This window comes from Hemiscyllium ocellatum, unplaced genomic scaffold, assembly GCF_020745735.1.
Source record: "Hemiscyllium ocellatum isolate sHemOce1 unplaced genomic scaffold, sHemOce1.pat.X.cur. scaffold_1300_pat_ctg1, whole genome shotgun sequence".
Lineage (NCBI taxonomy): Eukaryota > Metazoa > Chordata > Chondrichthyes > Orectolobiformes > Hemiscylliidae > Hemiscyllium > Hemiscyllium ocellatum.
The window spans coordinates 1-23,908 of record NW_026867733.1 but is presented as its reverse complement, the minus strand read 5'-3'; the positions used below and the strand labels follow the sequence as shown (position 1 = coordinate 23,908).

The following is a 23,908-nucleotide window of genomic DNA, read 5'->3' as shown; positions in this document are numbered from 1 at the left end:
CTAGTTTGCCGTGTTGATGGCAGTCAGTGATTGTTGCATCTATTGTCTTTTCAGTTGCAGGAAACTATCGTCTTTTGTTACGGGTTTTCTGTCTTATGAACCTGCTCTGCAGTTACCTGATGAAGGTGCAGCACGCTGAAAGCCAGGACAGGGGTAACCCCAACGTGCTACAGGGAACATTCTGGAACCAGGGGCCTGCCAGGAAGGTAACTTGCCAATTTAAATGAATGGATTTGCCCTTGTCTGCCGTTTTGGGCTTCTGCGGTCGTTCTTGGAACGTATCCCACCGATGGTACGGCGGTGGCGGGGGGTGGGGTGACTGCTGTAATTTCAAAGAACCCCGTTGGGCTGAAACCTGGTGTTGTGGGATTTTTAACACAGTCAAATCAGGTTGTGGGATCCCATGACTCAGCCAATGTCAAATGGCTATCAGATCAGCCCCCACAGCCCCTTCCCAACCCCCCCGCCTCCCCCCCCACCCCCGAGGCAACAAATTTATCCTAATATTTTCTTGAACAAGAAAGAAATGTCTTTGGTCTGTTTCCTGAATAGAGTGAAACCCCCATCTCTGTTTGTTTCTTCGCAAACTACTGTACGGAAGCGACCTGCTTTAGTAGCTACGTCTGTACGTAAAGATTATTCACGCAGACGATCGCCCAAGGCTGGAACTGGCTTCAGCTCCCTGGTGCCACCAGGCAGCCGTACTAACCACTGATCCACTGTGCCACCCGTACGATTTGGAACGATTTGTCATCATTTGCGGTGCAAGTAGCGAAACAGTTGTCAGTTTGTCAACTGGGTCGGATTATAATGTTGTCAGCGATCTGCAGCAATGTGAACGGAGATGTCGAATCGAGCTGCTGGTGGTGATGAGGCGCGCTTGCAGCGTGACATGTTTACACGGGGAGATCAGCTCCCTCCCCATTCTCCAGAGAGTCGGATACAAGTAGAGAGGATATTGAAAGTGGACGATAAAGAAAGGGTGCACGGACGTAATTCGCTTTTCGCAACTTTTCGGATTGATGCGGAATGCCGAGGAGCGAATCCTGTACGTGAGGGAAACGATGATTGGCATTTATGGGCAAGCTACACCAACACAAGGGGAGGCAATGAATAGGATCTTTCCGTCAAGGCCAACATTTCTCGCCCATGCCGAGATCAGCCTGGTGGTGAGCTGCTCTCTCGAACCGCTGCAGTCCAAGTGCTGTCGGTAGCCCCGCGATGCTGTTTGGGCGGGGATTCCCGATTTTGACCCGGTAACACCGGAGGAACAAAGACATATTTGCAATTCAGGACAGCGAGTGTCTCGGGGGGGGGGGAGAACTTGCGAATGGTGGTGTTCCCGTGGATCTGCTGCCGTCATCCTTCGAGGCTGCGTTGGCCATGGGTTTGCAAGGTGCTGCCTGAGGAATTCTGGTGAATCTTGTAGATGCCGGGGGAATGAATGACCCTGGGGGAATGAATGACCCTGCCGCCGCCGCTGTCCCCGATCACCGGGAGAAACCTCTCTGCAGTCGACCTGACGTGCGGTGGCTCCGGCCCGTGCCATCTGATTGGTCGTCAGCGCGACCTACGCGGCTACGTAACAGATGGAGAGAAAAGCACGGGGAAAGCACAGCGACTGCTGCAGAGTGATCTTCCGGTCTGGTTGGATATCTTGGAAGGAAGGTAGACGGTAAGGGAATAAAGGAACTTTGAATATCATCAAACTGATGGAAAGGATAGTCGGCAAATATGACCTCCACCGTTGGAGTATTAATGTGCTATCGCTTCTCGGCCTTTTGGCTTGGAATATGTGTAGTTTCTGTTCTTATCAGTTTAATCGCTGATATCTCCCGAAGGTGGGAGTGTTTGTATTAAATGGATTTTTGGAGCAGGGAGATGGCTTAAGGGCTTGCTCTGTCCTCTCCATGTATCAGCCTGGTATTGCAGTGTTTCCAGGAATGGTGCACCCAACGCTTACCCAAGTTCAAAAGCAGGTGAATGCAATGTGAATCTCTTGCCTTTGCTAGTTTGCCGTGTTGATGGCAGTCAGTGATTGTTGCATCTATTGTCTTTTCAGTTGCAGGAAACTATCGTCTTTTGTTACGGGTTTTCTGTCTTATGAACCTGCTCTGCAGTTACCTGATGAAGGTGCAGCACGCTGAAAGCCAGGACAGGGGTAACCCCAACGTGCTACAGGGAACATTCTGGAACCAGGGGCCTGCCAGGAAGGTAACTTGCCAATTTAAATGAATGGATTTGCCCTTGTCTGCCGTTTTGGGCTTCTGCGGTCGTTCTTGGAACGTATCCCACCGATGGTACGGCGGTGGCGGGGGGTGGGGTGACTGCTGTAATTTCAAAGAACCCCGTTGGGCTGAAACCTGGTGTTGTGGGATTTTTAACACAGTCAAATCAGGTTGTGGGATCCCATGACTCAGCCAATGTCAAATGGCTATCAGATCAGCCCCCACAGCCCCTTCCCAACCCCCCCGCCTCCCCCCCACCCCCGAGGCAACAAATTTATCCTAATATTTTCTTGAACAAGAAAGAAATGTCTTTGGTCTGTTTCCTGAATAGAGTGAAACCCCCATCTCTGTTTGTTTCTTCGCAAACTACTGTACGGAAGCGACCTGCTTTAGTAGCTACGTCTGTACGTAAAGATTATTCACGCAGACGATCGCCCAAGGCTGGAACTGGCTTCAGCTCCCTGGTGCCACCAGGCAGCCGTACTAACCACTGATCCACTGTGCCACCCGTACGATTTGGAACGATTTGTCATCATTTGCGGTGCAAGTAGCGAAACAGTTGTCAGTTTGTCAACTGGGTCGGATTATAATGTTGTCAGCGATCTGCAGCAATGTGAACGGAGATGTCGAATCGAGCTGCTGGTGGTGATGAGGCGCGCTTGCAGCGTGACATGTTTACACGGGGAGATCAGCTCCCTCCCCATTCTCCAGAGAGTCGGATACAAGTAGAGAGGATATTGAAAGTGGACGATAAAGAAAGGGTGCACGGACGTAATTCGCTTTTCGCAACTTTTCGGATTGATGCGGAATGCCGAGGAGCGAATCCTGTACGTGAGGGAAACGATGATTGGCATTTATGGGCAAGCTACACCAACACAAGGGGAGGCAATGAATAGGATCTTTCCGTCAAGGCCAACATTTCTCGCCCATGCCGAGATCAGCCTGGTGGTGAGCTGCTCTCTCGAACCGCTGCAGTCCAAGTGCTGTCGGTAGCCCCGCGATGCTGTTTGGGCGGGGATTCCCGATTTTGACCCGGTAACACCGGAGGAACAAAGACATATTTGCAATTCAGGACAGCGAGTGTCTCGGGGGGGGGGAGGGGGAGAACTTGCGAATGGTGGTGTTCCCGTGGATCTGCTGCCGTCATCCTTCGAGGCTGCGTTGGCCATGGGTTTGCAAGGTGCTGCCTGAGGAATTCTGGTGAATCTTGTAGATGCCGGGGGAATGAATGACCCTGCCGGGGAATGAATGACCCTGCCGCCGCCGCTGTCCCCGATCACCGGGAGAAACCTCTCTGCAGTCGACCTGACGTGCGGTGGCTCCGGCCCGTGCCATCTGATTGGTCGTCAGCGCGACCTACGCGGCTACGTAACAGATGGAGAGAAAAGCACGGGGAAAGCACAGCGACTGCTGCAGAGTGATCTTCCGGTCTGGTTGGATATCTTGGAAGGAAGGTAGACGGTAAGGGAATAAAGGAACTTTGAATATCATCAAACTGATGGAAAGGATAGTCGGCAAATATGACCTCCACCGTTGGAGTATTAATGTGCTATCGCTTCTCGGCCTTTTGGCTTGGAATATGTGTAGTTTCTGTTCTTATCAGTTTAATCGCTGATATCTCCCGAAGGTGGGAGTGTTTGTATTAAATGGATTTTTGGAGCAGGGAGATGGCTTAAGGGCTTGCTCTGTCCTCTCCATGTATCAGCCTGGTATTGCAGTGTTTCCAGGAATGGTGCACCCAACGCTTACCCAAGTTCAAAAGCAGGTGAATGCAATGTGAATCTCTTGCCTTTGCTAGTTTGCCGTGTTGATGGCAGTCAGTGATTGTTGCATCTATTGTCTTTTCAGTTGCAGGAAACTATCGTCTTTTGTTACGGGTTTTCTGTCTTATGAACCTGCTCTGCAGTTACCTGATGAAGGTGCAGCACGCTGAAAGCCAGGACAGGGGTAACCCCAACGTGCTACAGGGAACATTCTGGAACCAGGGGCCTGCCAGGAAGGTAACTTGCCAATTTAAATGAATGGATTTGCCCTTGTCTGCCGTTTTGGGCTTCTGCGGTCGTTCTTGGAACGTATCCCACCGATGGTACGGCGGTGGCGGGGGGTGGGGTGACTGCTGTAATTTCAAAGAACCCCGTTGGGCTGAAACCTGGTGTTGTGGGATTTTTAACACAGTCAAATCAGGTTGTGGGATCCCATGACTCAGCCAATGTCAAATGGCTATCAGATCAGCCCCCACAGCCCCTTCCCAACCCCCCCGCCTCCCCCCCCACCCCCGAGGCAACAAATTTATCCTAATATTTTCTTGAACAAGAAAGAAATGTCTTTGGTCTGTTTCCTGAATAGAGTGAAACCCCCATCTCTGTTTGTTTCTTCGCAAACTACTGTACGGAAGCGACCTGCTTTAGTAGCTACGTCTGTACGTAAAGATTATTCACGCAGACGATCGCCCAAGGCTGGAACTGGCTTCAGCTCCCTGGTGCCACCAGGCAGCCGTACTAACCACTGATCCACTGTGCCACCCGTACGATTTGGAACGATTTGTCATCATTTGCGGTGCAAGTAGCGAAACAGTTGTCAGTTTGTCAACTGGGTCGGATTATAATGTTGTCAGCGATCTGCAGCAATGTGAACGGAGATGTCGAATCGAGCTGCTGGTGGTGATGAGGCGCGCTTGCAGCGTGACATGTTTACACGGGGAGATCAGCTCCCTCCCCATTCTCCAGAGAGTCGGATACAAGTAGAGAGGATATTGAAAGTGGACGATAAAGAAAGGGTGCACGGACGTAATTCGCTTTTCGCAACTTTTCGGATTGATGCGGAATGCCGAGGAGCGAATCCTGTACGTGAGGGAAACGATGATTGGCATTTATGGGCAAGCTACACCAACACAAGGGGAGGCAATGAATAGGATCTTTCCGTCAAGGCCAACATTTCTCGCCCATGCCGAGATCAGCCTGGTGGTGAGCTGCTCTCTCGAACCGCTGCAGTCCAAGTGCTGTCGGTAGCCCCGCGATGCTGTTTGGGCGGGGATTCCCGATTTTGACCCGGTAACACCGGAGGAACAAAGACATATTTGCAATTCAGGACAGCGAGTGTCTCGGGGGGGGGAGGGGGGAGAACTTGCGAATGGTGGTGTTCCCGTGGATCTGCTGCCGTCATCCTTCGAGGCTGCGTTGGCCATGGGTTTGCAAGGTGCTGCCTGAGGAATTCTGGTGAATCTTGTAGATGCCGGGGGAATGAATGACCCTGCCGGGGGAATGAATGACCCTGCCGCCGCCGCTGTCCCCGATCACCGGGAGAAACCTCTCTGCAGTCGACCTGACGTGCGGTGGCTCCGGCCCGTGCCATCTGATTGGTCGTCAGCGCGACCTACGCGGCTACGTAACAGATGGAGAGAAAAGCACGGGGAAAGCACAGCGACTGCTGCAGAGTGATCTTCCGGTCTGGTTGGATATCTTGGAAGGAAGGTAGACGGTAAGGGAATAAAGGAACTTTGAATATCATCAAACTGATGGAAAGGATAGTCGGCAAATATGACCTCCACCGTTGGAGTATTAATGTGCTATCGCTTCTCGGCCTTTTGGCTTGGAATATGTGTAGTTTCTGTTCTTATCAGTTTAATCGCTGATATCTCCCGAAGGTGGGAGTGTTTGTATTAAATGGATTTTTGGAGCAGGGAGATGGCTTAAGGGCTTGCTCTGTCCTCTCCATGTATCAGCCTGGTATTGCAGTGTTTCCAGGAATGGTGCACCCAACGCTTACCCAAGTTCAAAAGCAGGTGAATGCAATGTGAATCTCTTGCCTTTGCTAGTTTGCCGTGTTGATGGCAGTCAGTGATTGTTGCATCTATTGTCTTTTCAGTTGCAGGAAACTATCGTCTTTTGTTACGGGTTTTCTGTCTTATGAACCTGCTCTGCAGTTACCTGATGAAGGTGCAGCACGCAGAAAGCCAGGACAGGGGTAACCCCAACGTGCTACAGGGAACATTCTGGAACCAGGGGCCTGCCAGGAAGGTAACTTGCCAATTTAAATGAATGGATTTGCCCTTGTCTGCCGTTTTGGGCTTCTGCGGTCGTTCTTGGAACGTATCCCACCGATGGTACGGCGGTGGCGGGGGGTGGGGTGACTGCTGTAATTTCAAAGAACCCCGTTGGGCTGAAACCTGGTGTTGTGGGATTTTTAACACAGTCAAATCAGGTTGTGGGATCCCATGACTCAGCCAATGTCAAATGGCTATCAGATCAGCCCCCACAGCCCCTTCCCAACCCCCCCGCCTCCCCCCCCACCCCCGAGGCAACAAATTTATCCTAATATTTTCTTGAACAAGAAAGAAATGTCTTTGGTCTGTTTCCTGAATAGAGTGAAACCCCCATCTCTGTTTGTTTCTTCGCAAACTACTGTACGGAAGCGACCTGCTTTAGTAGCTACGTCTGTACGTAAAGATTATTCACGCAGACGATCGCCCAAGGCTGGAACTGGCTTCAGCTCCCTGGTGCCACCAGGCAGCCGTACTAACCACTGATCCACTGTGCCACCCGTACGATTTGGAACGATTTGTCATCATTTGCGGTGCAAGTAGCGAAACAGTTGTCAGTTTGTCAACTGGGTCGGATTATAATGTTGTCAGCGATCTGCAGCAATGTGAACGGAGATGTCGAATCGAGCTGCTGGTGGTGATGAGGCGCGCTTGCAGCGTGACATGTTTACACGGGGAGATCAGCTCCCTCCCCATTCTCCAGAGAGTCGGATACAAGTAGAGAGGATATTGAAAGTGGACGATAAAGAAAGGGTGCACGGACGTAATTCGCTTTTCGCAACTTTTCGGATTGATGCGGAATGCCGAGGAGCGAATCCTGTACGTGAGGGAAACGATGATTGGCATTTATGGGCAAGCTACACCAACACAAGGGGAGGCAATGAATAGGATCTTTCCGTCAAGGCCAACATTTCTCGCCCATGCCGAGATCAGCCTGGTGGTGAGCTGCTCTCTCGAACCGCTGCAGTCCAAGTGCTGTCGGTAGCCCCGCGATGCTGTTTGGGCGGGGATTCCCGATTTTGACCCGGTAACACCGGAGGAACAAAGACATATTTGCAATTCAGGACAGCGAGTGTCTCGGGGGGGGGGGGGGGAGAACTTGCGAATGGTGGTGTTCCCGTGGATCTGCTGCCGTCATCCTTCGAGGCTGCGTTGGCCATGGGTTTGCAAGGTGCTGCCTGAGGAATTCTGGTGAATCTTGTAGATGCCGGGGGAATGAATGACCCTGCCGGGGGAATGAATGACCCTGCCGCCGCCGCTGTCCCCGATCACCGGGAGAAACCTCTCTGCAGTCGACCTGACGTGCGGTGGCTCCGGCCCGTGCCATCTGATTGGTCGTCAGCGCGACCTACGCGGCTACGTAACAGATGGAGAGAAAAGCACGGGGAAAGCACAGCGACTGCTGCAGAGTGATCTTCCGGTCTGGTTGGATATCTTGGAAGGAAGGTAGACGGTAAGGGAATAAAGGAACTTTGAATATCATCAAACTGATGGAAAGGATAGTCGGCAAATATGACCTCCACCGTTGGAGTATTAATGTGCTATCGCTTCTCGGCCTTTTGGCTTGGAATATGTGTAGTTTCTGTTCTTATCAGTTTAATCGCTGATATCTCCCGAAGGTGGGAGTGTTTGTATTAAATGGATTTTTGGAGCAGGGAGATGGCTTAAGGGCTTGCTCTGTCCTCTCCATGTATCAGCCTGGTATTGCAGTGTTTCCAGGAATGGTGCACCCAACGCTTACCCAAGTTCAAAAGCAGGTGAATGCAATGTGAATCTCTTGCCTTTGCTAGTTTGCCGTGTTGATGGCAGTCAGTGATTGTTGCATCTATTGTCTTTTCAGTTGCAGGAAACTATCGTCTTTTGTTACGGGTTTTCTGTCTTATGAACCTGCTCTGCAGTTACCTGATGAAGGTGCAGCACGCAGAAAGCCAGGACAGGGGTAACCCCAACGTGCTACAGGGAACATTCTGGAACCAGGGGCCTGCCAGGAAGGTAACTTGCCAATTTAAATGAATGGATTTGCCCTTGTCTGCCGTTTTGGGCTTCTGCGGTCGTTCTTGGAACGTATCCCACCGATGGTACGGCGGTGGCGGGGGGTGGGGTGACTGCTGTAATTTCAAAGAACCCCGTTGGGCTGAAACCTGGTGTTGTGGGATTTTTAACACAGTCAAATCAGGTTGTGGGATCCCATGACTCAGCCAATGTCAAATGGCTATCAGATCAGCCCCCACAGCCCCTTCCCAACCCCCCCGCCTCCCCCCCCCCCCCGAGGCAACAAATTTATCCTAATATTTTCTTGAACAAGAAAGAAATGTCTTTGGTCTGTTTCCTGAATAGAGTGAAACCCCCATCTCTGTTTGTTTCTTCGCAAACTACTGTACGGAAGCGACCTGCTTTAGTAGCTACGTCTGTACGTAAAGATTATTCACGCAGACGATCGCCCAAGGCTGGAACTGGCTTCAGCTCCCTGGTGCCACCAGGCAGCCGTACTAACCACTGATCCACTGTGCCACCCGTACGATTTGGAACGATTTGTCATCATTTGCGGTGCAAGTAGCGAAACAGTTGTCAGTTTGTCAACTGGGTCGGATTATAATGTTGTCAGCGATCTGCAGCAATGTGAACGGAGATGTCGAATCGAGCTGCTGGTGGTGATGAGGCGCGCTTGCAGCGTGACATGTTTACACGGGGAGATCAGCTCCCTCCCCATTCTCCAGAGAGTCGGATACAAGTAGAGAGGATATTGAGAGTGGACGATAAAGAAAGGGTGCACGGACGTAATTCGCTTTTCGCAACTTTTCGGATTGATGCGGAATGCCGAGGAGCGAATCCTGTACGTGAGGGAAACGATGATTGGCATTTATGGGCAAGCTACACCAACACAAGGGGAGGCAATGAATAGGATCTTTCCGTCAAGGCCAACATTTCTCGCCCATGCCGAGATCAGCCTGGTGGTGAGCTGCTCTCTCGAACCGCTGCAGTCCAAGTGCTGTCGGTAGCCCCGCGATGCTGTTTGGGCGGGGATTCCCGATTTTGACCCGGTAACACCGGAGGAACAAAGACATATTTGCAATTCAGGACAGCGAGTGTCTCGGGGGGGGGAGGGGGAGAACTTGCGAATGGTGGTGTTCCCGTGGATCTGCTGCCGTCATCCTTCGAGGCTGCGTTGGCCATGGGTTTGCAAGGTGCTGCCTGAGGAATTCTGGTGAATCTTGTAGATGCCGGGGAATGAATGACCCTGCCGGGGGAATGAATGACCCTGCCGCCGCCGCTGTCCCCGATCACCGGGAGAAACCTCTCTGCAGTCGACCTGACGTGCGGTGGCTCCGGCCCGTGCCATCTGATTGGTCGTCAGCGCGACCTACGCGGCTACGTAACAGATGGAGAGAAAAGCACGGGGAAAGCACAGCGACTGCTGCAGAGTGATCTTCCGGTCTGGTTGGATATCTTGGAAGGAAGGTAGACGGTAAGGGAATAAAGGAACTTTGAATATCATCAAACTGATGGAAAGGATAGTCGGCAAATATGACCTCCACCGTTGGAGTATTAATGTGCTATCGCTTCTCGGCCTTTTGGCTTGGAATATGTGTAGTTTCTGTTCTTATCAGTTTAATCGCTGATATCTCCCGAAGGTGGGAGTGTTTGTATTAAATGGATTTTTGGAGCAGGGAGATGGCTTAAGGGCTTGCTCTGTCCTCTCCATGTATCAGCCTGGTATTGCAGTGTTTCCAGGAATGGTGCACCCAACGCTTACCCAAGTTCAAAAGCAGGTGAATGCAATGTGAATCTCTTGCCTTTGCTAGTTTGCCGTGTTGATGGCAGTCAGTGATTGTTGCATCTATTGTCTTTTCAGTTGCAGGAAACTATCGTCTTTTGTTACGGGTTTTCTGTCTTATGAACCTGCTCTGCAGTTACCTGATGAAGGTGCAGCACGCTGAAAGCCAGGACAGGGGTAACCCCAACGTGCTACAGGGAACATTCTGGAACCAGGGGCCTGCCAGGAAGGTAACTTGCCAATTTAAATGAATGGATTTGCCCTTGTCTGCCGTTTTGGGCTTCTGCGGTCGTTCTTGGAACGTATCCCACCGATGGTACGGCGGTGGCGGGGGGTGGGGTGACTGCTGTAATTTCAAAGAACCCCGTTGGGCTGAAACCTGGTGTTGTGGGATTTTTAACACAGTCAAATCAGGTTGTGGGATCCCATGACTCAGCCAATGTCAAATGGCTATCAGATCAGCCCCCACAGCCCCTTCCCAACCCCCCCGCCTCCCCCCCCACCCCCGAGGCAACAAATTTATCCTAATATTTTCTTGAACAAGAAAGAAATGTCTTTGGTCTGTTTCCTGAATAGAGTGAAACCCCCATCTCTGTTTGTTTCTTCGCAAACTACTGTACGGAAGCGACCTGCTTTAGTAGCTACGTCTGTACGTAAAGATTATTCACGCAGACGATCGCCCAAGGCTGGAACTGGCTTCAGCTCCCTGGTGCCACCAGGCAGCCGTACTAACCACTGATCCACTGTGCCACCCGTACGATTTGGAACGATTTGTCATCATTTGCGGTGCAAGTAGCGAAACAGTTGTCAGTTTGTCAACTGGGTCGGATTATAATGTTGTCAGCGATCTGCAGCAATGTGAACGGAGATGTCGAATCGAGCTGCTGGTGGTGATGAGGCGCGCTTGCAGCGTGACATGTTTACACGGGGAGATCAGCTCCCTCCCCATTCTCACAGAGAGTCGGATACAAGTAGAGAGGATATTGAGAGTGGACGATAAAGAAAGGGTGCACGGACGTAATTCGCTTTTCGCAACTTTTCGGATTGATGCGGAATGCCGAGGAGCGAATCCTGTACGTGAGGGAAACGATGATTGGCATTTATGGGCAAGCTACACCAACACAAGGGGAGGCAATGAATAGGATCTTTCCGTCAAGGCCAACATTTCTCGCCCATGCCGAGATCAGCCTGGTGGTGAGCTGCTCTCTCGAACCGCTGCAGTCCAAGTGCTGTCGGTAGCCCCGCGATGCTGTTTGGGCGGGGATTCCCGATTTTGACCCGGTAACACCGGAGGAACAAAGACATATTTGCAATTCAGGACAGCGAGTGTCTCGGGGGGGGGGGAGGGGGGAGAACTTGCGAATGGTGGTGTTCCCGTGGATCTGCTGCCGTCATCCTTCGAGGCTGCGTTGGCCATGGGTTTGCAAGGTGCTGCCTGAGGAATTCTGGTGAATCTTGTAGATGCCGGGGGAATGAATGACCCTGCCGGGGGAATGAATGACCCTGCCGCCGCCGCTGTCCCCGATCACCGGGAGAAACCTCTCTGCAGTCGACCTGACGTGCGGTGGCTCCGGCCCGTGCCATCTGATTGGTCGTCAGCGCGACCTACGCGGCTACGTAACAGATGGAGAGAAAAGCACGGGGAAAGCACAGCGACTGCTGCAGAGTGATCTTCCGGTCTGGTTGGATATCTTGGAAGGAAGGTAGACGGTAAGGGAATAAAGGAACTTTGAATATCATCAAACTGATGGAAAGGATAGTCGGCAAATATGACCTCCACCGTTGGAGTATTAATGTGCTATCGCTTCTCGGCCTTTTGGCTTGGAATATGTGTAGTTTCTGTTCTTATCAGTTTAATCGCTGATATCTCCCGAAGGTGGGAGTGTTTGTATTAAATGGATTTTTGGAGCAGGGAGATGGCTTAAGGGCTTGCTCTGTCCTCTCCATGTATCAGCCTGGTATTGCAGTGTTTCCAGGAATGGTGCACCCAACGCTTACCCAAGTTCAAAAGCAGGTGAATGCAATGTGAATCTCTTGCCTTTGCTAGTTTGCCGTGTTGATGGCAGTCAGTGATTGTTGCATCTATTGTCTTTTCAGTTGCAGGAAACTATCGTCTTTTGTTACGGGTTTTCTGTCTTATGAACCTGCTCTGCAGTTACCTGATGAAGGTGCAGCACGCTGAAAGCCAGGACAGGGGTAACCCCAACGTGCTACAGGGAACATTCTGGAACCAGGGGCCTGCCAGGAAGGTAACTTGCCAATTTAAATGAATGGATTTGCCCTTGTCTGCCGTTTTGGGCTTCTGCGGTCGTTCTTGGAACGTATCCCACCGATGGTACGGCGGTGGCGGGGGGTGGGGTGACTGCTGTAATTTCAAAGAACCCCGTTGGGCTGAAACCTGGTGTTGTGGGATTTTTAACACAGTCAAATCAGGTTGTGGGATCCCATGACTCAGCCAATGTCAAATGGCTATCAGATCAGCCCCCACAGCCCCTTCCCAACCCCCCCGCCTCCCCCCCCACCCCCGAGGCAACAAATTTATCCTAATATTTTCTTGAACAAGAAAGAAATGTCTTTGGTCTGTTTCCTGAATAGAGTGAAACCCCCATCTCTGTTTGTTTCTTCGCAAACTACTGTACGGAAGCGACCTGCTTTAGTAGCTACGTCTGTACGTAAAGATTATTCACGCAGACGATCGCCCAAGGCTGGAACTGGCTTCAGCTCCCTGGTGCCACCAGGCAGCCGTACTAACCACTGATCCACTGTGCCACCCGTACGATTTGGAACGATTTGTCATCATTTGCGGTGCAAGTAGCGAAACAGTTGTCAGTTTGTCAACTGGGTCGGATTATAATGTTGTCAGCGATCTGCAGCAATGTGAACGGAGATGTCGAATCGAGCTGCTGGTGGTGATGAGGCGCGCTTGCAGCGTGACATGTTTACACGGGGAGATCAGCTCCCTCCCCATTCTCCAGAGAGTCGGATACAAGTAGAGAGGATATTGAAAGTGGACGATAAAGAAAGGGTGCACGGACGTAATTCGCTTTTCGCAACTTTTCGGATTGATGCGGAATGCCGAGGAGCGAATCCTGTACGTGAGGGAAACGATGATTGGCATTTATGGGCAAGCTACACCAACACAAGGGGAGGCAATGAATAGGATCTTTCCGTCAAGGCCAACATTTCTCGCCCATGCCGAGATCAGCCTGGTGGTGAGCTGCTCTCTCGAACCGCTGCAGTCCAAGTGCTGTCGGTAGCCCCGCGATGCTGTTTGGGCGGGGATTCCCGATTTTGACCCGGTAACACCGGAGGAACAAAGACATATTTGCAATTCAGGACAGCGAGTGTCTCGGGGGGGGGGGAGAGAACTTGCGAATGGTGGTGTTCCCGTGGATCTGCTGCCGTCATCCTTCGAGGCTGCGTTGGCCATGGGTTTGCAAGGTGCTGCCTGAGGAATTCTGGTGAATCTTGTAGATGCCGGGGGAATGAATGACCCTGCCGGGGGAATGAATGACCCTGCCGCCGCCGCTGTCCCCGATCACCGGGAGAAACCTCTCTGCAGTCGACCTGACGTGCGGTGGCTCCGGCCCGTGCCATCTGATTGGTCGTCAGCGCGACCTACGCGGCTACGTAACAGATGGAGAGAAAAGCACGGGGAAAGCACAGCGACTGCTGCAGAGTGATCTTCCGGTCTGGTTGGATATCTTGGAAGGAAGGTAGACGGTAAGGGAATAAAGGAACTTTGAATATCATCAAACTGATGGAAAGGATAGTCGGCAAATATGACCTCCACCGTTGGAGTATTAATGTGCTATCGCTTCTCGGCCTTTTGGCTTGGAATATGTGTAGTTTCTGTTCTTATCAGTTTAATCGCTGATATCTCCCGAAGGTGGGAGTGTTTGTATTAAATGGATTTTTGGAGCAGGGAGATGGCTTAAGGGCTTGCTCTGTCCTCTCCATGTATCAGCCTGGTATTGCAGTGTTTCCAGGAATGGTGCACCCAACGCTTACCCAAGTTCAAAAGCAGGTGAATGCAATGTGAATCTCTTGCCTTTGCTAGTTTGCCGTGTTGATGGCAGTCAGTGATTGTTGCATCTATTGTCTTTTCAGTTGCAGGAAACTATCGTCTTTTGTTACGGGTTTTCTGTCTTATGAACCTGCTCTGCAGTTACCTGATGAAGGTGCAGCACGCAGAAAGCCAGGACAGGGGTAACCCCAACGTGCTACAGGGAACATTCTGGAACCAGGGGCCTGCCAGGAAGGTAACTTGCCAATTTAAATGAATGGATTTGCCCTTGTCTGCCGTTTTGGGCTTCTGCGGTCGTTCTTGGAACGTATCCCACCGATGGTACGGCGGTGGCGGGGGGTGGGGTGACTGCTGTAATTTCAAAGAACCCCGTTGGGCTGAAACCTGGTGTTGTGGGATTTTTAACACAGTCAAATCAGGTTGTGGGATCCCATGACTCAGCCAATGTCAAATGGCTATCAGATCAGCCCCCACAGCCCCTTCCCAACCCCCCCGCCTCCCCCCCCACCCCCGAGGCAACAAATTTATCCTAATATTTTCTTGAACAAGAAAGAAATGTCTTTGGTCTGTTTCCTGAATAGAGTGAAACCCCCATCTCTGTTTGTTTCTTCGCAAACTACTGTACGGAAGCGACCTGCTTTAGTAGCTACGTCTGTACGTAAAGATTATTCACGCAGACGATCGCCCAAGGCTGGAACTGGCTTCAGCTCCCTGGTGCCACCAGGCAGCCGTACTAACCACTGATCCACTGTGCCACCCGTACGATTTGGAACGATTTGTCATCATTTGCGGTGCAAGTAGCGAAACAGTTGTCAGTTTGTCAACTGGGTCGGATTATAATGTTGTCAGCGATCTGCAGCAATGTGAACGGAGATGTCGAATCGAGCTGCTGGTGGTGATGAGGCGCGCTTGCAGCGTGACATGTTTACACGGGGAGATCAGCTCCCTCCCCATTCTCCAGAGAGTCGGATACAAGTAGAGAGGATATTGAAAGTGGACGATAAAGAAAGGGTGCACGGACGTAATTCGCTTTTCGCAACTTTTCGGATTGATGCGGAATGCCGAGGAGCGAATCCTGTACGTGAGGGAAACGATGATTGGCATTTATGGGCAAGCTACACCAACACAAGGGGAGGCAATGAATAGGATCTTTCCGTCAAGGCCAACATTTCTCGCCCATGCCGAGATCAGCCTGGTGGTGAGCTGCTCTCTCGAACCGCTGCAGTCCAAGTGCTGTCGGTAGCCCCGCGATGCTGTTTGGGCGGGGATTCCCGATTTTGACCCGGTAACACCGGAGGAACAAAGACATATTTGCAATTCAGGACAGCGAGTGTCTCGGGGGGGGGGGGGGGAGAACTTGCGAATGGTGGTGTTCCCGTGGATCTGCTGCCGTCATCCTTCGAGGCTGCGTTGGCCATGGGTTTGCAAGGTGCTGCCTGAGGAATTCTGGTGAATCTTGTAGATGCCGGGGAATGAATGATGCCGGGGGAATGAATGACCCTGCCGCCGCCGCTGTCCCCGATCACCGGGAGAAACCTCTCTGCAGTCGACCTGACGTGCGGTGGCTCCGGCCCGTGCCATCTGATTGGTCGTCAGCGCGACCTACGCGGCTACGTAACAGATGGACAGAAAAGCACGGGGAAAGCACAGCGACTGCTGCAGAGTGATCTTCCGGTCTGGTTGGATATCTTGGAAGGAAGGTAGACGGTAAGGGAATAAAGGAACTTTGAATATCATCAAACTGATGGAAAGGATAGTCGGCAAATATGACCTCCACCGTTGGAGTATTAATGTGCTATCGCTTCTCGGCCTTTTGGCTTGGAATATGTGTAGTTTCTGTTCTTATCAGTTTAATCGCTGATATCTCCCGAAGGTGGGAGTGTTTGTATTAAATGGATTTTTGGAGCAGGGAGATGGCTTAAGGGCTTGCTCTGTCCTCTCCATGTATCAGCCTGGTATTGCAGTGTTTCCAGGAATGGTGCACCCAACGCTTACCCAAGTTCAAAAGCAGGTGAATGCAATGTGAATCTCTTGCCTTTGCTAGTTTGCCGTGTTGATGGCAGTCAGTGATTGTTGCATCTATTGTCTTTTCAGTTGCAGGAAACTATCGTCTTTTGTTACGGGTTTTCTGTCTTATGAACCTGCTCTGCAGTTACCTGATGAAGGTGCAGCACGCTGAAAGCCAGGACAGGGGTAACCCCAACGTGCTACAGGGAACATTCTGGAACCAGGGGCCTGCCAGGAAGGTAACTTGCCAATTTGAATGAATGGATTTGCCCTTGTCTGCCGTTTTGGGCTTCTGCGGTCGTTCTTGGAACGTATCCCACCGATGGTACGGCGGTGGCGGGGGGTGGGGTGACTGCTGTAATTTCAAAGAACCCCGTTGGGCTGAAACCTGGTGTTGTGGGATTTTTAACACAGTCAAATCAGGTTGTGGGATCCCATGACTCAGCCAATGTCAAATGGCTATCAGATCAGCCCCCACAGCCCCTTCCCAACCCCCCCGCCTCCCCCCCCACCCCCGAGGCAACAAATTTATCCTAATATTTTCTTGAACAAGAAAGAAATGTCTTTAGTCTGTTTCCTGAATAGAGTGAAACCCCCATCTCTGTTTGTTTCTTCGCAAACTACTGTACGGAAGCGACCTGCTTTAGTAGCTACGTCTGTACGTAAAGATTATTCACGCAGACGATCGCCCAAGGCTGGAACTGGCTTCAGCTCCCTGGTGCCACCAGGCAGCCGTACTAACCACTGATCCACTGTGCCACCCGTACGATTTGGAACGATTTGTCATCATTTGCGGTGCAAGTAGCGAAACAGTTGTCAGTTTGTCAACTGGGTCGGATTATAATGTTGTCAGCGATCTGCAGCAATGTGAACGGAGATGTCGAATCGAGCTGCTGGTGGTGATGAGGCGCGCTTGCAGCGTGACATGTTTACACGGGGAGATCAGCTCCCTCCCCATTCTCCAGAGAGTCGGATACAAGTAGAGAGGATATTGAAAGTGGACGATAAAGAAAGGGTGCACGGACGTAATTCGCTTTTCGCAACTTTTCGGATTGATGCGGAATGCCGAGGAGCGAATCCTGTACGTGAGGGAAACGATGATTGGCATTTATGGGCAAGCTACACCAACACAAGGGGAGGCAATGAATAGGATCTTTCCGTCAAGGCCAACATTTCTCGCCCATGCCGAGATCAGCCTGGTGGTGAGCTGCTCTCTCGAACCGCTGCAGTCCAAGTGCTGTCGGTAGCCCCGCGATGCTGTTTGGGCGGGGATTCCCGATTTTGACCCGGTAACACCGGAGGAACAAAGACATATTTGCAATTCAGGACAGCGAGTGTCTCGGGGGGGGGGGAGAACTTGCGAATGGTGGTGTTCCCGTGGATCTGCTGCCGTCATCCTTCGAGGCTGCGTTGGCCATGGGTTTGCAAGGTGCTGCCTGAGGAATTCTGGTGAATCTTGTAGATGCCGGGGAATGAATGACCCTGCCGGGGGAATGAATGACCCTGCCGCCGCCGCTGTCCCCGATCACCGGGAGAAACCTCTCTGCAGTCGACCTGACGTGCGGTGGCTCCGGCCCGTGCCATCTGATTGGTCGTCAGCGCGACCTACGCGGCTACGTAACAGATGGAGAGAAAAGCACGGGGAAAGCACAGCGACTGCTGCAGAGTGATCTTCCGGTCTGGTTGGATATCTTGGAAGGAAGGTAGACGGTAAGGGAATAAAGGAACTTTGAATATCATCAAACTGATGGAAAGGATAGTCGGCAAATATGACCTCCACCGTTGGAGTATTAATGTGCTATCGCTTCTCGGCCTTTTGGCTTGGAATATGTGTAGTTTCTGTTCTTATCAGTTTAATCGCTGATATCTCCCGAAGGTGGGAGTGTTTGTATTAAATGGATTTTTGGAGCAGGGAGATGGCTTAAGGGCTTGCTCTGTCCTCTCCATGTATCAGCCTGGTATTGCAGTGTTTCCAGGAATGGTGCACCCAACGCTTACCCAAGTTCAAAAGCAGGTGAATGCAATGTGAATCTCTTGCCTTTGCTAGTTTGCCGTGTTGATGGCAGTCAGTGATTGTTGCATCTATTGTCTTTTCAGTTGCAGGAAACTATCGTCTTTTGTTACGGGTTTTCTGTCTTATGAACCTGCTCTGCAGTTACCTGATGAAGGTGCAGCACGCAGAAAGCCAGGACAGGGGTAACCCCAACGTGCTACAGGGAACATTCTGGAACCAGGGGCCTGCCAGGAAGGTAACTTGCCAATTTAAATGAATGGATTTGCCCTTGTCTGCCGTTTTGGGCTTCTGCGGTCGTTCTTGGAACGTATCCCACCGATGGTACGGCGGTGGCGGGGGGTGGGGTGACTGCTGTAATTTCAAAGAACCCCGTTGGGCTGAAACCTGGTGTTGTGGGATTTTTAACACAGTCAAATCAGGTTGTGGGATCCCATGACTCAGCCAATGTCAAATGGCTATCAGATCAGCCCCCACAGCCCCTTCCCAACCCCCCCGCCTCCCCCCCACCCCCGAGGCAACAAATTTATCCTAATATTTTCTTGAACAAGAAAGAAATGTCTTTGGTCTGTTTCCTGAATAGAGTGAAACCCCCATCTCTGTTTGTTTCTTCGCAAACTACTGTACGGAAGCGACCTGCTTTAGTAGCTACGTCTGTACGTAAAGATTATTCACGCAGACGATCGCCCAAGGCTGGAACTGGCTTCAGCTCCCTGGTGCCACCAGGCAGCCGTACTAACCACTGATCCACTGTGCCACCCGTACGATTTGGAACGATTTGTCATCATTTGCGGTGCAAGTAGCGAAACAGTTGTCAGTTTGTCAACTGGGTCGGATTATAATGTTGTCAGCGATCTGCAGCAATGTGAACGGAGATGTCGAATCGAGCTGCTGGTGGTGATGAGGCGCGCTTGCAGCGTGACATGTTTACACGGGGAGATCAGCTCCCTCCCCATTCTCCAGAGAGTCGGATACAAGTAGAGAGGATATTGAGAGTGGACGATAAAGAAAGGGTGCACGGACGTAATTCGCTTTTCGCAACTTTTCGGATTGATGCGGAATGCCGAGGAGCGAATCCTGTACGTGAGGGAAACGATGATTGGCATTTATGGGCAAGCTACACCAACACAAGGGGAGGCAATGAATAGGATCTTTCCGTCAAGGCCAACATTTCTCGCCCATGCCGAGATCAGCCTGGTGGTGAGCTGCTCTCTCGAACCGCTGCAGTCCAAGTGCTGTCGGTAGCCCCGCGATGCTGTTTGGGCGGGGATTCCCGATTTTGACCCGGTAACACCGGAGGAACAAGACATATTTGCAATTCAGGACAGCGAGTGCCTCGGGGGGGGGGGGGGAACTTGCGAATGGTGGTGTTCCCGTGGATCTGCTGCCGTCATCCTTCGAGGCTGCGTTGGCCATGGGTTTGCAAGGTGCTGCCTGAGGAATTCTGGTGAATCTTGTAGATGCCGGGAATGAATGAATGAATGACCCTGCCGCCGCCGCTGTCCCCGATCACCGGGAGAAACCTCTCTGCAGTCGACCTGACGTGCGGTGGCTCCGGCCCGTGCCATCTGATTGGTCGTCAGCGCGACCTACGCGGCTACGTAACAGATGGAGAGAAAAGCACGGGGAAAGCACAGCGACTGCTGCAGAGTGATCTTCCGGTCTGGTTGGATATCTTGGAAGGAAGGTAGACGGTAAGGGAATAAAGGAACTTTGAATATCATCAAACTGATGGAAAGGATAGTCGGCAAATATGACCTCCACCGTTGGAGTATTAATGTGCTATCGCTTCTCGGCCTTTTGGCTTGGAATATGTGTAGTTTCTGTTCTTATCAGTTTAATCGCTGATATCTCCCGAAGGTGGGAGTGTTTGTATTAAATGGATTTTTGGAGCAGGGAGATGGCTTAAGGGCTTGCTCTGTCCTCTCCATGTATCAGCCTGGTATTGCAGTGTTTCCAGGAATGGTGCACCCAACGCTTACCCAAGTTCAAAAGCAGGTGAATGCAATGTGAATCTCTTGCCTTTGCTAGTTTGCCGTGTTGATGGCAGTCAGTGATTGTTGCATCTATTGTCTTTTCAGTTGCAGGAAACTATCGTCTTTTGTTACGGGTTTTCTGTCTTATGAACCTGCTCTGCAGTTACCTGATGAAGGTGCAGCACGCAGAAAGCCAGGACAGGGGTAACCCCAACGTGCTACAGGGAACATTCTGGAACCAGGGGCCTGCCAGGAAGGTAACTTGCCAATTTAATGAATGGATTTGCCCTTGTCTGCCGTTTTGGGCTTCTGCGGTCGTTCTTGGAACGTATCCCACCGATGGTACGGCGGTGGCGGGGGGTGGGGTGACTGCTGTAATTTCAAAGAAACCCGTTGGGCTGAAACCTGGTGTTGTGGGATTTTTAACACAGTCAAATCAGGTTGTGGGATCCCATGACTCAGCCAATGTCAAATGGCTATCAGATCAGCCCCACAGCCCCTTCCCAACCCCCCCGCCTCCCCCCCCACCCCCGAGGCAACAAATTTATCCTAATATTTTCTTGAACAAGAAAGAAATGTCTTTAGTCTGTTTCCTGAATAGAGTGAAACCCCCATCTCTGTTTGTTTCTTCGCAAACTACTGTACGGAAGCGACCTGCTTTAGTAGCTACGTCTGTACGTAAAGATTATTCACGCAGACGATCGCCCAAGGCTGGAACTGGCTTCAGCTCCCTGGTGCCACCAGGCAGCCGTACTAACCACTGATCCACTGTGCCACCCGTACGATTTGGAACGATTTGTCATCATTTGCGGTGCAAGTAGCGAAACAGTTGTCAGTTTGTCAACTGGGTCGGATTATAATGTTGTCAGCGATCTGCAGCAATGTGAACGGAGATGTCGAATCGAGCTGCTGGTGGTGATGAGGCGCGCTTGCAGCGTGACATGTTTACACGGGGAGATCAGCTCCCTCCCATTCTCCAGAGAGTCGGATACAAGTAGAGAGGATATTGAGAGTGGACGATAAAGAAAGGGTGCACGGACGTAATTCGCTTTTCGCAACTTTTCGGATTGATGCGGAATGCCGAGGAGCGAATCCTGTACGTGAGGGAAACGATGATTGGCATTTATGGGCAAGCTACACCAACACAAGGGGAGGCAATGAATAGGATCTTTCCGTCAAGGCCAACATTTCTCGCCCATGCCGAGATCAGCCTGGTGGTGAGCTGCTCTCTCGAACCGCTGCAGTCCAAGTGCTGTCGGTAGCCCCGCGATGCTGTTTGGGCGGGGATTCCCGATTTTGACCCGGTAACACCGGAGGAACAAAGGACATATTTGCAATTCAGGACAGCGAGTGTCTCGGGGGGGGGGAGGGGGGAGAACTTGCGAATGGTGGTGTTCCCGTGGATCTGCTGCCGTCATCCTTCGAGGCTGCGTTGGCCATGGGTTTGCAAGGTGCTGCCTGAGGAATTCTGGTGAATCTTGTAGATGCCGGGGAATGAATGACCCTGCGGGGGAATGAATGACCCTGCCGCCGCCGCTGTCCCCGATCACCGGAGAAACCTCTCTGCAGTCGACCTGACGTGCGGTGGCTCCGGCCCGTGCCATCTGATTGGTCGTCAGCGCGACCTACGCGGCTACGTAACAGATGGAGAGAAAAGCACGGGGAAAGCACAGCGACTGCTGCAGAGTGATCTTCCGGTCTGGTTGGATATCTTGGAAGGAAGGTAGACGGTAAGGGAATAAAGGAACTTTGAATATCATCAAACTGATGGAAAGGATAGTCGGCAAATATGACCTCCACCGTTGGAGTATTATGTGCTATCGCTTCTCGGCCTTTTGGCTTGGAATATGTGTAGTTTCTGTTCTTATCAGTTTAATCGCTGATATCTCCCGAAGGTGGGAGTGTTTGTATTAAATGGATTTTTGGAGCAGGGAGATGGCTTAAGGGCTTGCTCTGTCCTCTCCATGTATCAGCCTGGTATTGCAGTGTTTCCAGGAATGGTGCACCCAACGCTTACCCAAGTTCAAAAGCAGGTGAATGCAATGTGAATCTCTTGCCTTTGCTAGTTTGCCGTGTTGATGGCAGTCAGTGATTGTTGCATCTATTGTCTTTTCAGTTGCAGGAAACTATCGTCTTTTGTTACGGGTTTTCTGTCTTATGAACCTGCTCTGCAGTTACCTGATGAAGGTGCAGCACGCAGAAAGCCAGGACAGGGGTAACCCCAACGTGCTACAGGGAACATTCTGGAACCAGGGGCCTGCCAGGAAGGTAACTTGCCAATTTAAATGAATGGATTTGCCCTTGTCTGCCGTTTTGGGCTTCTGCGGTCGTTCTTGGAACGTATCCCACCGATGGTACGGCGGTGGCGGGGGGTGGGGTGACTGCTGTAATTTCAAAGAACCCCGTTGGGCTGAAACCTGGTGTTGTGGGATTTTTAACACAGTCAAATCAGGTTGTGGGATCCCATGACTCAGCCAATGTCAAATGGCTATCAGATCAGCCCCCACAGCCCCTTCCCAACCCCCCCGCCTCCCCCCCCACCCCCGAGGCAACAAATTTATCCTAATATTTTCTTGAACAAGAAAGAAATGTCTTTGGTCTGTTTCCTGAATAGAGTGAAACCCCCATCTCTGTTTGTTTCTTCGCAAACTACTGTACGGAAGCGACCTGCTTTAGTAGCTACGTCTGTACGTAAAGATTATTCACGCAGACGATCGCCCAAGGCTGGAACTGGCTTCAGCTCCCTGGTGCCACCAGGCAGCCGTACTAACCACTGATCCACTGTGCCACCCGTACGATTTGGAACGATTTGTCATCATTTGCGGTGCAAGTAGCGAAACAGTTGTCAGTTTGTCAACTGGGTCGGATTATAATGTTGTCAGCGATCTGCAGCAATGTGAACGGAGATGTCGAATCGAGCTGCTGGTGGTGATGAGGCGCGCTTGCAGCGTGACATGTTTACACGGGGAGATCAGCTCCCTCCCCATTCTCCAGAGAGTCGGATACAAGTAGAGAGGATATTGAGAGTGGACGATAAAGAAAGGGTGCACGGACGTAATTCGCTTTTCGCAACTTTTCGGATTGATGCGGAATGCCGAGGAGCGAATCCTGTACGTGAGGGAAACGATGATTGGCATTTATGGGCAAGCTACACCAACACAAGGGGAGGCAATGAATAGGATCTTTCCGTCAAGGCCAACATTTCTCGCCCATGCCGAGATCAGCCTGGTGGTGAGCTGCTCTCTCGAACCGCTGCAGTCCAAGTGCTGTCGGTAGCCCCGCGATGCTGTTTGGGCGGGGATTCCCGATTTTGACCCGGTAACACCGGAGGAACAAAGACATATTTGCAATTCAGGACAGCGAGTGTCTCGGGGGGGGGGAGGGAGAACTTGCGAATGGTGGTGTCCCGTGGATCTGCTGCCGTCATCCTTCGAGGCTGCGTTGGCCATGGGTTTGCAAGGTGCTGCCTGAGGAATTCTGGTGAATCTTGTAGATGCCGGGGAATGAATGACCCTGCCGGGGAATAATGACCCTGCCGCCGCCGCCGCTGTCCCCGATCACCGGGAAAGAAACCTCTCTGCAGTCGACCTGACGTGCGGTGGCTCCGGCCCGTGCCATCTGATTGGTCGTCAGCGCGACCTACCGCTACGCTACGTAACAGATGGAAGAAAAAGCACGGGGAAAGCACAGCGACTGCTGCAGAGTGATCTTCCGGTCTGGTTGGATATCTTGGAAGGAAGGTAGACGGTAAGGGAATAAAGGAACTTTGAATATCATCAAACTGATGGAAAGGATAGTCGGCAAATATGACCTCCTCCACCGTTGAGTATTAATGTGCTATCGCT

The 23,908-nt window shown here is 51.5% G+C and overlaps 11 non-coding genes across 11 annotated transcripts; all 11 read left to right on the top strand.

Annotated features, from left to right (window-relative positions):
- The first annotated feature begins 1,765 nt into the window (after positions 1–1,765).
- Positions 1,766–1,957, top strand: LOC132809508 (U2 spliceosomal RNA). Its single transcript, XR_009642372.1, has one exon. It is a non-coding gene; the product is annotated as a U2 spliceosomal RNA (small nuclear RNA).
- Positions 1,958–3,779: 1,822 nt separating this feature from the next.
- Positions 3,780–3,971, top strand: LOC132809507 (U2 spliceosomal RNA). Its single transcript, XR_009642370.1, has one exon. It is a non-coding gene; the product is annotated as a U2 spliceosomal RNA (small nuclear RNA).
- A 1,824-nt stretch (positions 3,972–5,795) lies between these two features.
- Positions 5,796–5,987, top strand: LOC132809506 (U2 spliceosomal RNA). The gene has a single exon (XR_009642369.1). It is a non-coding gene; the product is annotated as a U2 spliceosomal RNA (small nuclear RNA).
- Positions 5,988–7,810: 1,823 nt separating this feature from the next.
- On the top strand, positions 7,811–8,002 carry LOC132809505 (U2 spliceosomal RNA). Its single transcript, XR_009642368.1, has one exon. It is a non-coding gene; the product is annotated as a U2 spliceosomal RNA (small nuclear RNA).
- Positions 8,003–9,823: 1,821 nt separating this feature from the next.
- LOC132809504 (U2 spliceosomal RNA) lies at positions 9,824–10,015 on the top strand. The gene has a single exon (XR_009642367.1). It is a non-coding gene; the product is annotated as a U2 spliceosomal RNA (small nuclear RNA).
- A 1,827-nt stretch (positions 10,016–11,842) lies between these two features.
- LOC132809499 (U2 spliceosomal RNA) lies at positions 11,843–12,034 on the top strand. Its single transcript, XR_009642363.1, has one exon. It is a non-coding gene; the product is annotated as a U2 spliceosomal RNA (small nuclear RNA).
- A 1,821-nt stretch (positions 12,035–13,855) lies between these two features.
- Positions 13,856–14,047, top strand: LOC132809550 (U2 spliceosomal RNA). The gene has a single exon (XR_009642413.1). It is a non-coding gene; the product is annotated as a U2 spliceosomal RNA (small nuclear RNA).
- Positions 14,048–15,866: 1,819 nt separating this feature from the next.
- LOC132809538 (U2 spliceosomal RNA) lies at positions 15,867–16,058 on the top strand. Its single transcript, XR_009642401.1, has one exon. It is a non-coding gene; the product is annotated as a U2 spliceosomal RNA (small nuclear RNA).
- Positions 16,059–17,876: 1,818 nt separating this feature from the next.
- Positions 17,877–18,068, top strand: LOC132809526 (U2 spliceosomal RNA). The gene has a single exon (XR_009642389.1). It is a non-coding gene; the product is annotated as a U2 spliceosomal RNA (small nuclear RNA).
- Positions 18,069–19,871: 1,803 nt separating this feature from the next.
- On the top strand, positions 19,872–20,063 carry LOC132809513 (U2 spliceosomal RNA). Its single transcript, XR_009642377.1, has one exon. It is a non-coding gene; the product is annotated as a U2 spliceosomal RNA (small nuclear RNA).
- A 1,819-nt stretch (positions 20,064–21,882) lies between these two features.
- On the top strand, positions 21,883–22,074 carry LOC132809493 (U2 spliceosomal RNA). Its single transcript, XR_009642356.1, has one exon. It is a non-coding gene; the product is annotated as a U2 spliceosomal RNA (small nuclear RNA).
- Positions 22,075–23,908: the final 1,834 nt, after the last annotated feature.